The following is an 11,889-nucleotide window of genomic DNA, read 5'->3' as shown; positions in this document are numbered from 1 at the left end:
GCTGCTTGGGCCCGAGTGACCGCACAGACCAGTGGGTTGGGAGGGCAGGGAAAAGACTCAGCGTCGAATTGCCATTGAGACCCATTTACAGCGCCCTGCTTTGCCAGTGTCAGTCAGGTCGTTGAGCACTTTGTCCTGTCCAGGGACACAAGAGTGGCCTCTGACCTTTTTCCAGTAGACCTGCATGTCATGTGCCTCTACCAGATGATCGCAAGCCATTAAGAGTTCCCTGTGCTTGACAGGTTTCCTGTTGGAGGTCAGGACACCATTCCGTTTCCACAAGGGCAGGTGGCATGAAAAGCTCAGACGTGCGTAATTGGAGTCCGTGCAGACGACCAATGTTTTAAGGGTTTCCCCGCACTGCCAACTGGAGCGTGATCAGAATGCCCGCTATTTCAGCATATTGGGAGGATTGGGAGCCCAGGTTGAACTGTTCTGGTTCAAATGGATTGTCATCGACCCACGCCACACCTACACCTTCCCGCACCGTGGCTTCATGGTGAAAAGAACAGCCATCCATGTAAGCTGTGATCATGCCTGCACAGACATTTTGATCAAAGTAGTGGTGACGTGACGGTTCTGTAGCCGGGGGGTGTTAGATTACCGTGCTATCAGGGGAGTCATCCCCTGTGCACCTTTGGCAGGCTCCAAGACCGGTGCCAAGGGGTGTTCTATTGTTTTGTGTATAGCGCACCTCCATGTCAAAACTCTGGAGAGCCATCAGCCATGATGCAACTCTGGCATGGTCACAACGCCCTCTCTGCTCCATTGGCTGTGGAGGAAGGTCACTGGCTGGTGGTGGGTTTCGACGATAATCTTTTGTCCACCTAAGTAGTTGGAGAAGCACTTAACAGTCCACACCGTCGCCAGCAGTGCCTTTTCACAATCGCTGTATTTGAGTTCAGGGGCCAGTAAGGTTTTGCTGGCATAGGCCACGACTCGTTTATTGCGTTCATGTAGCTGGTACAGGCCTGCACTCATACAGCCTTCAGAGAAGCCCACTTCCAGGTGGAATTCTTTGGTGCAGTCTGGAAACGCCAGGCAGGGAGCAGAGCAAAGCCTTTCTTTCAAAGCCTGCATGGCCTGCTCTTGTGGTGGATCCCAGATGAAAGGAGAGTCGTTCTTAAGCAACTCTGTTAGTGGTTTGGCTAAATCCGCATAGTTCTCTATGAACTGGCGAAAATAGTTGCAAACTCCTAAGAATCTGCGAAGCTCGGATATGTTTTCTAGGAGCTTTGATGTTCGAGATGCCTTGAACGCGGTCCGTTTGCAGTTTGACTCCATCTGAAGTTACAAGGAGGCCTACATAGTTCACCTTGGTCTTACACCACTGGCACTTAGAGAGGGAGACCCTCGCTCCAGCAGCAGTTAGTTGTCCGAGCACATGGTCCATTTCTTCTAATTGGGAGTCCAGAGTCGAACTCCACAAAAGAATTTCATCCACGTAGATGAGGGTGCCACGACTGCGAGCATCGGGACACGCCTTGTTCAGGAAAATGTTGAATTCAGCAGGTGAGTTGGCATAACCAAAGGGGCACCTGGTGAAAGTATACTGTTTGTTTGCAAAGGTAAAAGCCAGCTTGTGCTGCTCATCCGGGAGGACAGGCAGAGTCCAGAACCCTGATGCTATGACCATGGATGAAAAGTACTTTGCGTTCCTGACATTGGGAAGCTCCTGTCCCAGTTGAGTCATTGCCCATCGGGACAGCGGCACCTGCTGGTTGAGCTTGCGATAGTCAATAGTCAGACGCCATTCGCCATTTGGTTTTATCACCGGCCAGAGGGGTGCTGAGTATGTGCTGTTGCATGGATGGATGATGCCTTTTTCCAATAGGTCATCTATGATTTCCTGTACTGGTTCATGGGAGGCTAGTGGGATTTTGTACTGTCGTACAATGGTTGGCCGTGCCTTGGGTGGGGTTGGGATACGTACCGAGTGAATGGTGGTAAGACCACAGTCGGGGGAATCCTTTGCAAAGACTAAAGACTTAAAAACTTTATACTTGTTAAGTACATTGCGGAGTTTATCACGTTCATCTGCACAGGTTAGGGCATCTAATTGTGCCACCACCTGCTCAACCTGAGCTGTGAACACTTCATTTGGATCCCCAATAGAGTCAGGTTTGGCCTCTGAGGGCTCTTGTCTGACGCTGTATGAGAATGGCGGAGAAGTTGTTCTTTGTGACAAGTCAAGGGAGAGGACGGTGACAGTTTGTATTACCATTTCATCCCGTTTAGCGAGGTCAACACGACAGGCAGTGTCTGCAGTAGGTCCCATGGCCGAGAGGAAGGCTATAGCTCTTGAGGGCTTAGTGGACATCACACCGGTCGCTGCTTGATCTTGGGGCAAGGCAGGATGCATAGGCCCTATCACAGGAATCCTTAGCTCAAAGTCATGAAACCTTGTGCTGGTCATCCAACCCAGCGAAGAGGATTTTGGGATCAGAATGTCCGCTGTGGTACTGTTTTGTACCAGCAGGTAGGCTGACCTAGAATGTAGGTTTAGTAAAGGTGTGGCTTCAAGAGACAGCCCCAGTTCAAAGAACAAAGGGGAAGGTTGAAAGAATGCCTGTGAATGATTCAAGCGTTGGCCAGGTTGAATGTACACTTCTACAGCGACATCTTTGGTTCTGGTCGAGACCACCATGTTACAACTGCTAGCTTCCTGGCAGGCTTCTGGAATAGTCTGTCCCGACTTCATGTTTTCTGGGTCATAGACAGTGTCATTGTCTTGGACACCTGTCAGGGACCACAAGATGTTGTTAATCATGTCCACCTGCACATCCAGTCTAGTCAGTATGTCACAACCAACATAGACCTGGCTTGGCAGATCTGGGATGACTGAGAAAAGATGGGTTAAGCTTTTCAGGTTCCACTGAACCTTTAAGGCGGGTTGACTGTGTCGTGGGGTCTGAAGGGAAGCGGAAACGCTTTTTCACAAGAGGAAAGTTAGGGCTGTTACGTGTCAGTGACTCGTATAGTTCTTTGCTGATGCACACGCGATTCTTTTATATTTCAAAACAGCTCGGCTCCAGCCCCCTGCGACCCCGACAGGGACAAGCGGTTGAAGATGCATGAATGAAAAGGAAAGCGCACTGCAGAGCCAAAGTCATCTCCTCGGTTAGTGGCTACCCTCGATAAATTGCATTAAATCAAACAAGGTATCAGATGATTAACATCTTGGTATGGTTCTTCTAGGTGACAAAGGTTATCCTCTAGTGGAATACCTAATAACCCCGCTGACAAACCCCCCTACAGAGCAGGAGCGCAGGTTCAGCAGTGCGCACACACGCCACAGTGGAGCGCTGCTTCGGGTTGACTGCCTCCGTTATTCTTTTCCATGCGCGTTTTTATGGGCCCCTTTTATTCCACTCTTAAGACTGCCAAAAAGCACATCTTTATTTTGCTCCATCTCGGATGTCAGGATGCCGATCTGTGTGTCGGAAAAGTTTCTTTTCGTACCAGTGTTTCTTCTCTCCGTGTTTGACCTCTGTGAAAGAAATTCTCTGGAGTCCTCAGTGTTTCTCAAATCATGTCTTTACTAAATACTGCATGCATACAGGAGAGAGTCTACCCAACCAGGTCTCAAATGATCTCTGCCTGTCTCCAAATCTCTTCAGCAGATATACACTCACATCAAAGCATCTTACAAACACAAGGACATCAAAGTAACAAAAACACCCTACCCAATGTTTATGACCCCAGTGGATGTTATCAGTGTTTTACGACCACCGAATGTCACCATTTGCAAACCCCCTGTGACTCCTATCCAAAATCCCCCCAGCAGTCATTCACAGCTTGACTGTTATGGGATTTACATCATAGATAAATAAAGAGTTACAAAAAAAGTTAGGTCAATCTTTGGTTATTTCTCACACCTCAGTGGGCGAGTCCTCCGAACCAGGAATATTTAAGGGCGTAACATGTAAATGACGATCGAATTCACTCACCGCATTTATCAAGTGTTTTTGCCTGTTTGCTTGTTCTTTTCGTCTGGATTTTCATCGACAGACGGACTGCTGCAGCGTCTTTCCGGGTGTTGTCTACTCCGCTCGGGGTAGTCTCGGGACCCATTTCCGTTGTGATCCCTATAATCTCGGTTTTGCCAGGTTTTCCACCGGTTAGGGGGAGGCCTACCTTGACGAAAACCCGAGGGGTACTGGTTTGAGTCAAACCGTTGTGAGTATGAGTTTCTACCTGACCACGGTGTTTGTGTGTGCTCACATCCGGACTCAGATCTTTGATAGGGGTAACCTTTCTGTCTACCTTCTGACTGGTAAGACTGTGAGGAGTTTGGGGCCGGACTTGGCTTAGCCGCTGCACCTCCTTCCAGCTCCAGGTCTAAGGACGGAGTGTTGATGTTCAAGACACATGTAGGTTCCATGGGTTTCACCGTTGTCTTTGTTTGGCAAAACCCCTCATAGCTAGATCACGTAGCTGTTGACTGTTGAGGGTTTCCGGACATGCCATGATCCCAAGGTGATGACTGGTTGTTAAGTGAAGATTCCTAACGAAAAGTTGCTTAAAGTGGAACTCTTCTTCCATCTCAGCGTCATTTCTAGCCCCAAAGTACGCCGTATGGAGACGCTCATTGTACTCCTGAGGGGTTTCTTGCCTACCTTGTTTGACTGTCAAGGCGTTGGTCAAGCCTGGCGTGGGTTTATAGCCTTTGAACTCATCCTTCAAAGCTTTACAAAGGTTACCATAATCACCTTTGATGTGAGAAGGTTGTCTTTGTATGAACTTGCTGACGTGTTGGTCGGAAGTCACCCTAATCAGATAGATTTTGTCATTTACCGAAGCATTGGGGAATTTTCGCAGATAAAACTCTATATCTTCAAGATAAGAATTGATGTCATGTACGCCACCTGGTTTAGGCTCAAATCGGCTTACATTGCGGGGCCATCTTGTCCAGGTCTCGGTCAGAGGGTCCACGCATGGGGTAGCCGGTTGAAGGTGGGGAAGGCTGAGGGGGAGGAATCCCCCTCATATGATCAGACAACCCTATGCCAGTCCGTGAAGGAGGGGCTAGAGCTTAGAACGGTAAGGGATGTGGGACGGTCACGTCATACGAGTTGTATTAGGCACCTGTTCTGGGTCCAGCGCGGTTTGCGTCACGAATCATCAGGTCAATGAAATCGCGAGACTGCATAACCAGGGGCCTGTTTCACAAAGCAGGTTTAGTGAAAACTCTGAGTCTGTTAACCCTGATATGAGGAAAACTCCGAGGAGTTTTCCGTTTCACAAAGGGAGGTAACTCAAACCAGAGAGAGAGGGGTAACTCTAGCCTGTTTCACAAAGAGAGGTAACTTAACCTCTCGGTCAGTTACCATAAACCTGGTCGGGACCAGGTTTTTCTCAGAAAACCTTGAGTTTCTCTCTGTCTCCGCCCTCTTTCAGCCACACACGGTGTTTGATTTCCTCATTCATTCAGTCAGCGGGCGAGTTTTGGCGTAGTATAGTTCCGTCTGTTTTTTCAGAAAATCACTGCAAAAATCAGACATTAGAAGTTATATTAGGTGGCGACTATTTCACTACCATGGCATGTCCTTTTGATAACGATCCCGTGGATGAAGGTGCAGAATTACTGCGCAGAGAATTAAATATTCGTCGGGAGATGATTATCAAACTATTGATTATAGATGTGCTTGCATTTCCAGGCAATTCTCTTCTTGAACGGTACCGTTTCATATCCCAGCAGATATTCTGTGTTGCGCTGCGTTTTTTGGCAATGGGAGTTTTTTATACAACATATAAAACAGCCACTTAGGGTCATTTTTACTTTTACTCAAAATGAGGCGTCACCATGAGATTGTGCCGATGTTTTACCTGTTTGAACAATGTTTTTATTTTTTATCTTAAATGAAATAAATTAATAGGCTACCACTCAAGCAGTTCCCCCTGTGACATTACTGTGATTGCAACAGGACTACATTTAAACTTATGCACTGACCCGAGGGTTAGACTCAGAGTTTTTTGAACCTGCTTTGTGAAACGGACCCCAGGTATCACCTCCTGTGCTAGGTCTACCAAGGCTGTCTCCGGGTGGTCCTGGGGGTCTGTTATGCTAATTGCCGTTAAACTGCCAGGGCTTTTGTTCCTTTCTTCGTTTGCACTCATTTTGTCGAAGTTTTATTTAAGAGTCACAGAAACAAAGCGAGAAAAATAATAATAATAATAAAAACATTTTTGTGTGTAAATCATTTTAGATTTGAGGATCCTAATAGGCTGGGTAAGGTTGTGGTAAAAGAGAATGAAAGGTGAGATGATTGTACTTTAATCTGTGATGTAAGCTAGTTTTGACCACCCTGTGTACAGGTGTTAAATACATAATTTGTTTTGAAGGAGGGCAAGTTTTGATGCCTAAACTTCAAATTTCAAGTTTAATTTAAATTCATATTCAAACACCTGACATCAGGTAAAACCTAAGCAAAGGTGTGACGGTGAATGTCAAATAATCCCTAATTCAATTACTGTATCAGTATTATGATAAGAGTCAATATCAAATGTGTATTTGCAATTGCTATTTGAATATGTTCTTTTGGTTAACACAACACTTTCTTAAAGTGTGTCTGGGTGTTAAAGCGGTTTTATTCTTGTTCACTTTTAAGAAATCTAAAGTTTCTAATATAATGGAGGCAATGGTTCTAAACCTAAGAGGTTTTTACAAGAGCATTTTAAATCAAACCAAAGCACATCAGTTCAACAATGCATTATGGCAGCGTGTCGCTATAACGTTTAATGGACTTCACTATTGCCTCGGCCTCAGTTTGCTGACTTAAAGGATCCAGCTTGTAATTACCAGATCTCACCACCAGATGTAGCCACTTCCAGGTTTTACAATTTACTATTCAATTCGGTCACTAGGGGCCCTAATTCCAACTTTAAGACAGCCAGCCACCGGGGGCGCTGGCTTAGGTTTGCGCAGTCACGCTATCTCACTTCCTGTGTGAATCTCACTTCCAGGCCAATCTCATTTCCCACAGGAAGAGGCCAACTGGAAGTTTTAAGAAGAGCTTCCTTGGCTCCGCCTTCTCTAATGAGGCCGCTTGTCACTCAACTGCTTCTCTCAGTTCAGTCCAGACGCTAAAGAGTTAACTTCACAGCAGCTTAGCTTTGCAGTAATTCACAATACACACAGACCGGCTTTCAGCTGCCGTCGTCAACGTTTCTCAAGCACTAATTTTCACTTTTATTCAAGTGATCGGAATATTTTCTTCTGCTATGTTGGTTTTATTTCCTTCACATGCAGGAACACGAGCCTCACACTGCGGACAGCGGTTCATCAGAGTCAGCTGTTCTCTAACAAACGGGCTATTTCTGTCTATTAATTTAGAATAGAATAGAATAGAATAGCCTTTATTGTCATTGCATTTGCATACAACGAAATTCGAGTGCTACTCCCCCTTGGTACATTTTTAGAAAAATAATATATAATAAAACAATAAGCAAAGTATAATATAAGCAATAAACACACAATATAGTATAAACAATATAATAATGTGACAGTATAGACAGATGGGGAACAGTATAAACAGATGGGTGGAGAACAGAAACTATACTAAAATAAAATATGTATATTTAGGGTGGAACATGTTATTATTGCACAAGAGTTTTAAAGTGGCTTTTTTCGGTTTAAAGTGGCTTTGTTTCAGGTTATTTAGATTCTAAATTTTAAATCTGATCAATGTGATCAATATATGTAACATTGAGGTAGTTTGTTTCGTTGTTTTATTTTTTGTTATTGACTGCAGTGATAGCTCTAGAAAAGAAGCTATCGCTGAGTCTGTTTGTCCGTGATTTTTGTGACCTGTAGCGTCGGCCTGAGGGTAACAGGTCAAACAGGTGGTTGCTGGGGTGAAAGGAGTCCTTGATAATGTTTTCAGCTCTGCTGAGGTAGCGAGAGCTGGCAATGTCCTCCAGGCTGGGCAGAGGGCACCCAGTGATTTTCTGGGCTGTGTTGATGACCCTCTGTAGCGCCTTCCTGTCTGCGGCTGAGCACCCTGCATACCACGCTGTAATGCAGTACGTCAGGATGCTCTCTATGGCGGCTCTGTAGAACATCACCAGCAGCTTCTCCTCCAGGTTATTTCTCCTGAGCACCCTCAGGAAGTGGAGACGCTGCTGGGCTTTCTTAACCACCGCCGTGGTGTTTGCAGTCCAGGAGAGGTCATCGGCCATCTGCACACCCAGGAACCTGATGGAGTGGACCCTTTCCACACAGTCCCCGTGGATGTAAAGGGGGGCTGGGTCCGCTCTGCCCTTTCTGAAGTCCAGTACCAGTTCTTTTGTTTTTGTGGTGTTCAGTTGGAGGTTGTTTACTGAACACCACGTCGTCAGTCTGTTTACTTCGTCCCTGTAGTCGGACTCGTCTCCCCCTGAGATGAGCCCGACCACTGTGGTGTCGTCTGCGAACTTGATGAAGGTGTTTGAGAGATGGGTCGGGGAGAAGTCGTGTGTGTATAGGGTGAATAGAAGGGGACTCAATACGCATCCCTGTGGAGAGCCTGTGCTAAGGGTGACCGCGGTGGAGATGTGAGGGCCAAGTCTGACAGACTGTGGTCGGTTTGTCAGGAAGTCTTTAATCCAGTGGCAGATGGGGGTGGAGAGGCCCAGGTGAGAGAGTTTCTGCACCAGGATCTCTGGAATGATGTGGTTGAATGCTGAGCTGAAGTCCAGGAAGAGCATCCTCACGTAGCTCCCCCTGTGCTCCAGGTGGCTCAGCGCGGTGTGGAGTGCTGTGGTGATGGCGTCCTCGGTGGATCTGTTTGCCCTGTAGGCAAACTGATGGGGATCCAGAGTGGGAGGCAGACAGGCCCTGATGTGCTGAGAGACCAGTCTTTCAAAGCACTTCATGACTACAGGCGTGAGTGCAATGGGTCTGTAGTCATTGGGGCTGTCCACTGCTGTCTTCTTGGGGACGGGGATGATTGTGGAGGCTTTGAGGCAGGGTGGTTTGGTGGCCTGTGCCAGGGACTGGTTAAAAATCCTTGTGAAAACTCCAGTCAGTTGGTCAGCGCATGCTCTGAGCACCTTGCCAGGTACTCCGTCGGGGCCGGCCGCCTTCCTGGGGTTCACTGTCCTCAGCACTCGTCCGACTTCATGTTCCTGAAATGACAGTGTGGCGGTGCTGGAGGGAGGTGGGAGTGGTGTGGCTGCTGAGGACCTGTCTGTCTCGAAGCGGGCAAAGAAGAGATTGAGCTCCTCTGCCAGCGAGGCGTCAGTCCTAGCAGTCCCCTGGTTGTTGCTTCTGTAATTGGTTATGTGATTTATTCCCTGCCACATCTTTCTGGGGTCATTCACAGCGAAGTGGTCTTCAATCTTCCTCTTAAAAGCCGCCTTGGCCTCCCTGATGCCTCTTTTCAGGTCTGACCTGGCCGCACTGTACAGGGCCCTGTCCCCTGACTTGAAGGCGGTGTTGCGGTTTTTTAATTAATTATTTATTAATTTGTTCTGGCATCGCGCAGCAACAACAATATGATCAGAATTTTATTATCCAGAACAGCGGCACAGCGCAAACGGTTCTCACCGGTTTATAAATGTGCACAATCACAGCCTGGAGCATTTACTCACTCGCAGCTCTTCATGTTCAGCGACGTGGAAAAGTTTTGGCTTAGCGTGAAGCTTTAACATAAAAACAACACATGCAGTGTTCAATCATACGCTCACATTCAGCAAATAAACATAACGAGCAATTTGCACTGGGAAGGGTTAAATACCCGCTGATATTCTGACAATAATCGTTCCGTTCTTGCAGAGAGTAGAATATGTAGGAGAGTAAGCCTGCTTTTATTATGACTAGAATATAGTAGTCGCTGAATTAATTATGAATTAACTCGACTCGTTAAAATTTAGGATTGATTTTACCTCGAAGCAGGGCACCACACCAAAATAAGACAGGATGTTTATTAAACTTTGGTGAAGGTTTAATTCCTGTTAGTAATTGAAAGTAATTGATTGTTTAAATTTTATCAGTCTCGTCTCGAACGCGTTAATTCGTACCACAGCCTTTATCAGTGACCAAACTTTCTGCACAGAACGGAAGATTCTCACGACGTAAGGTTATAAACATTTATTTGACTACCTAGCAAGGAGAATACAAGATAGTGCAACAGTGAATAGAGAAGTGAAAAAGGGTTAAATGTGGATATAAAAAGCTTAAGACCAGAGTGATTCAGACCTACGGGGCTGGTTTATGATATTACTGGCGGACTTAATCTGGCTCTAATTAGCCTGTCAACAGAACTCGGATCAGAATTGAACTGTCACCAACGTTTCAACCAAGAGTTGCATTAAAAGACCAACCTTACTTTGCTGTTGATATTACAGTCGCCCTGGCCTCTTACAGTACCGATGCAGTTCCGTAGGTCCGAGTCCCGGTGTTTGTCCGACCTGAGTTCTGGTCTGTAGACTGGGTGAGCTGCGCAGTTGGATCGGCTGGGCTTGTCTGCTTCCGTCCCGGCTTGGATTCAGCTCTTCAGTGGCTTGCAGCTCTGCACGTGGCTCTTGTTTTTTGTTGACTAAAAGGTTCTGATCAATTCTGTGGACTGGTGTCGCGAGTAGTGTTGTTTTTGGCGGCCTGTTTTACTTTTAGTCTAGTCTAGTTTTAGTCGACTAGAAGTCTGAGAGTTTTAGTCTAGTTTTAGTCGACTAAAACTAGACTTTATATTAGTCTCTTTTTAGTGATGCAATTATATTTAATCAATATAATAAAAGTACCTAGTAGTATTGACGAAACCAACATTTTCTTTGAGCCAAACCCATGCAGATATCTTTAGTTTACATGCACATATCTTTAGTTTACATGCACATATCTTTAGTTTACATGCACATATCTTTAGTTTACATGCACATATCTTTAGTTTACATGCACATATCTTTAGTTTACATGCACATATCTTTAGTTTACAGCATGTACAGGTCTAGAATAAGTAATCCAATTTATGTTGATGCTAAATTCAGTTCAGTGTGATTTGCTCTGTGAAATACAAAACTAGAAGTTTAGTGCACTTATAGAGTGAGTCAGTCAGGTAGGAACTAAAAACACACTTTACACTCTCACAAATAAATACACAAACACAGACACACACACACGCTACTCTCTCTCTCACAAACACGCTAGTCTCTCACACACGCACGCACACACACACACACACACACACACACACACACACACACACACACACACACACACACACACACACACACACACACACACACACACACACACACACACACACACACACACACACACACACACCTCCAGTGGCTAACGCCAAAGCTAGCGTTAAAACCCGACACATTAACCGTAGCCTCATGTCGCATGAGCTTAATAAAACAGAAAGTATCGTTACGTTTTGTCTTGACTTACCTAAAGTTCATTATGGGATGCCCTGAGGTGTCTCTCAAGATCCGTGGTGTTTTTTCCTGTGATCTTTTGGCTGCATTTCTCTCTTTCTTTATCCACAACACATTCCGTTTTGCTTTCCACGTCTATGTAATGAAAGTGTTTCTTCTTTTCCTCCCAAACACGACCCCCGGCGGGTGTCACACTTTGTTCTCATGTTTCTTTAGTTTAGTTAACTCTAACGGTAACACTGCCCCACAGCAGCGGCAGCTTCAGAATCCAAATAATGCGCGTGTGGGGATTGAGGAAGTGACGTCACCCTGACGCGAGACTGGGAGAAAACTACAAAATAATAATAATAATAACGTGACTAAACGAGACGAAACAACGTTATTTCGTCTCGTTTTCGTCAACGAAAATGAAGAGACATTTCGTCTCGTTTTTATTCGTCAACGAAATTGCATTATATATTTCGTCTTAGTCATCGTCACATGCCCAGCATTTTCGTTTCGTCTCGTCTAGTTTTCGTCACGTAATAAAGG

This window comes from Echiichthys vipera (genome assembly GCF_963691815.1).
Source record: "Echiichthys vipera genome assembly, chromosome: Y".
NCBI lineage: Eukaryota > Metazoa > Chordata > Actinopteri > Perciformes > Trachinidae > Echiichthys > Echiichthys vipera.
The sequence above is the reverse complement of the archived record's forward strand: the minus strand, read 5'-3'. Positions refer to the sequence as shown.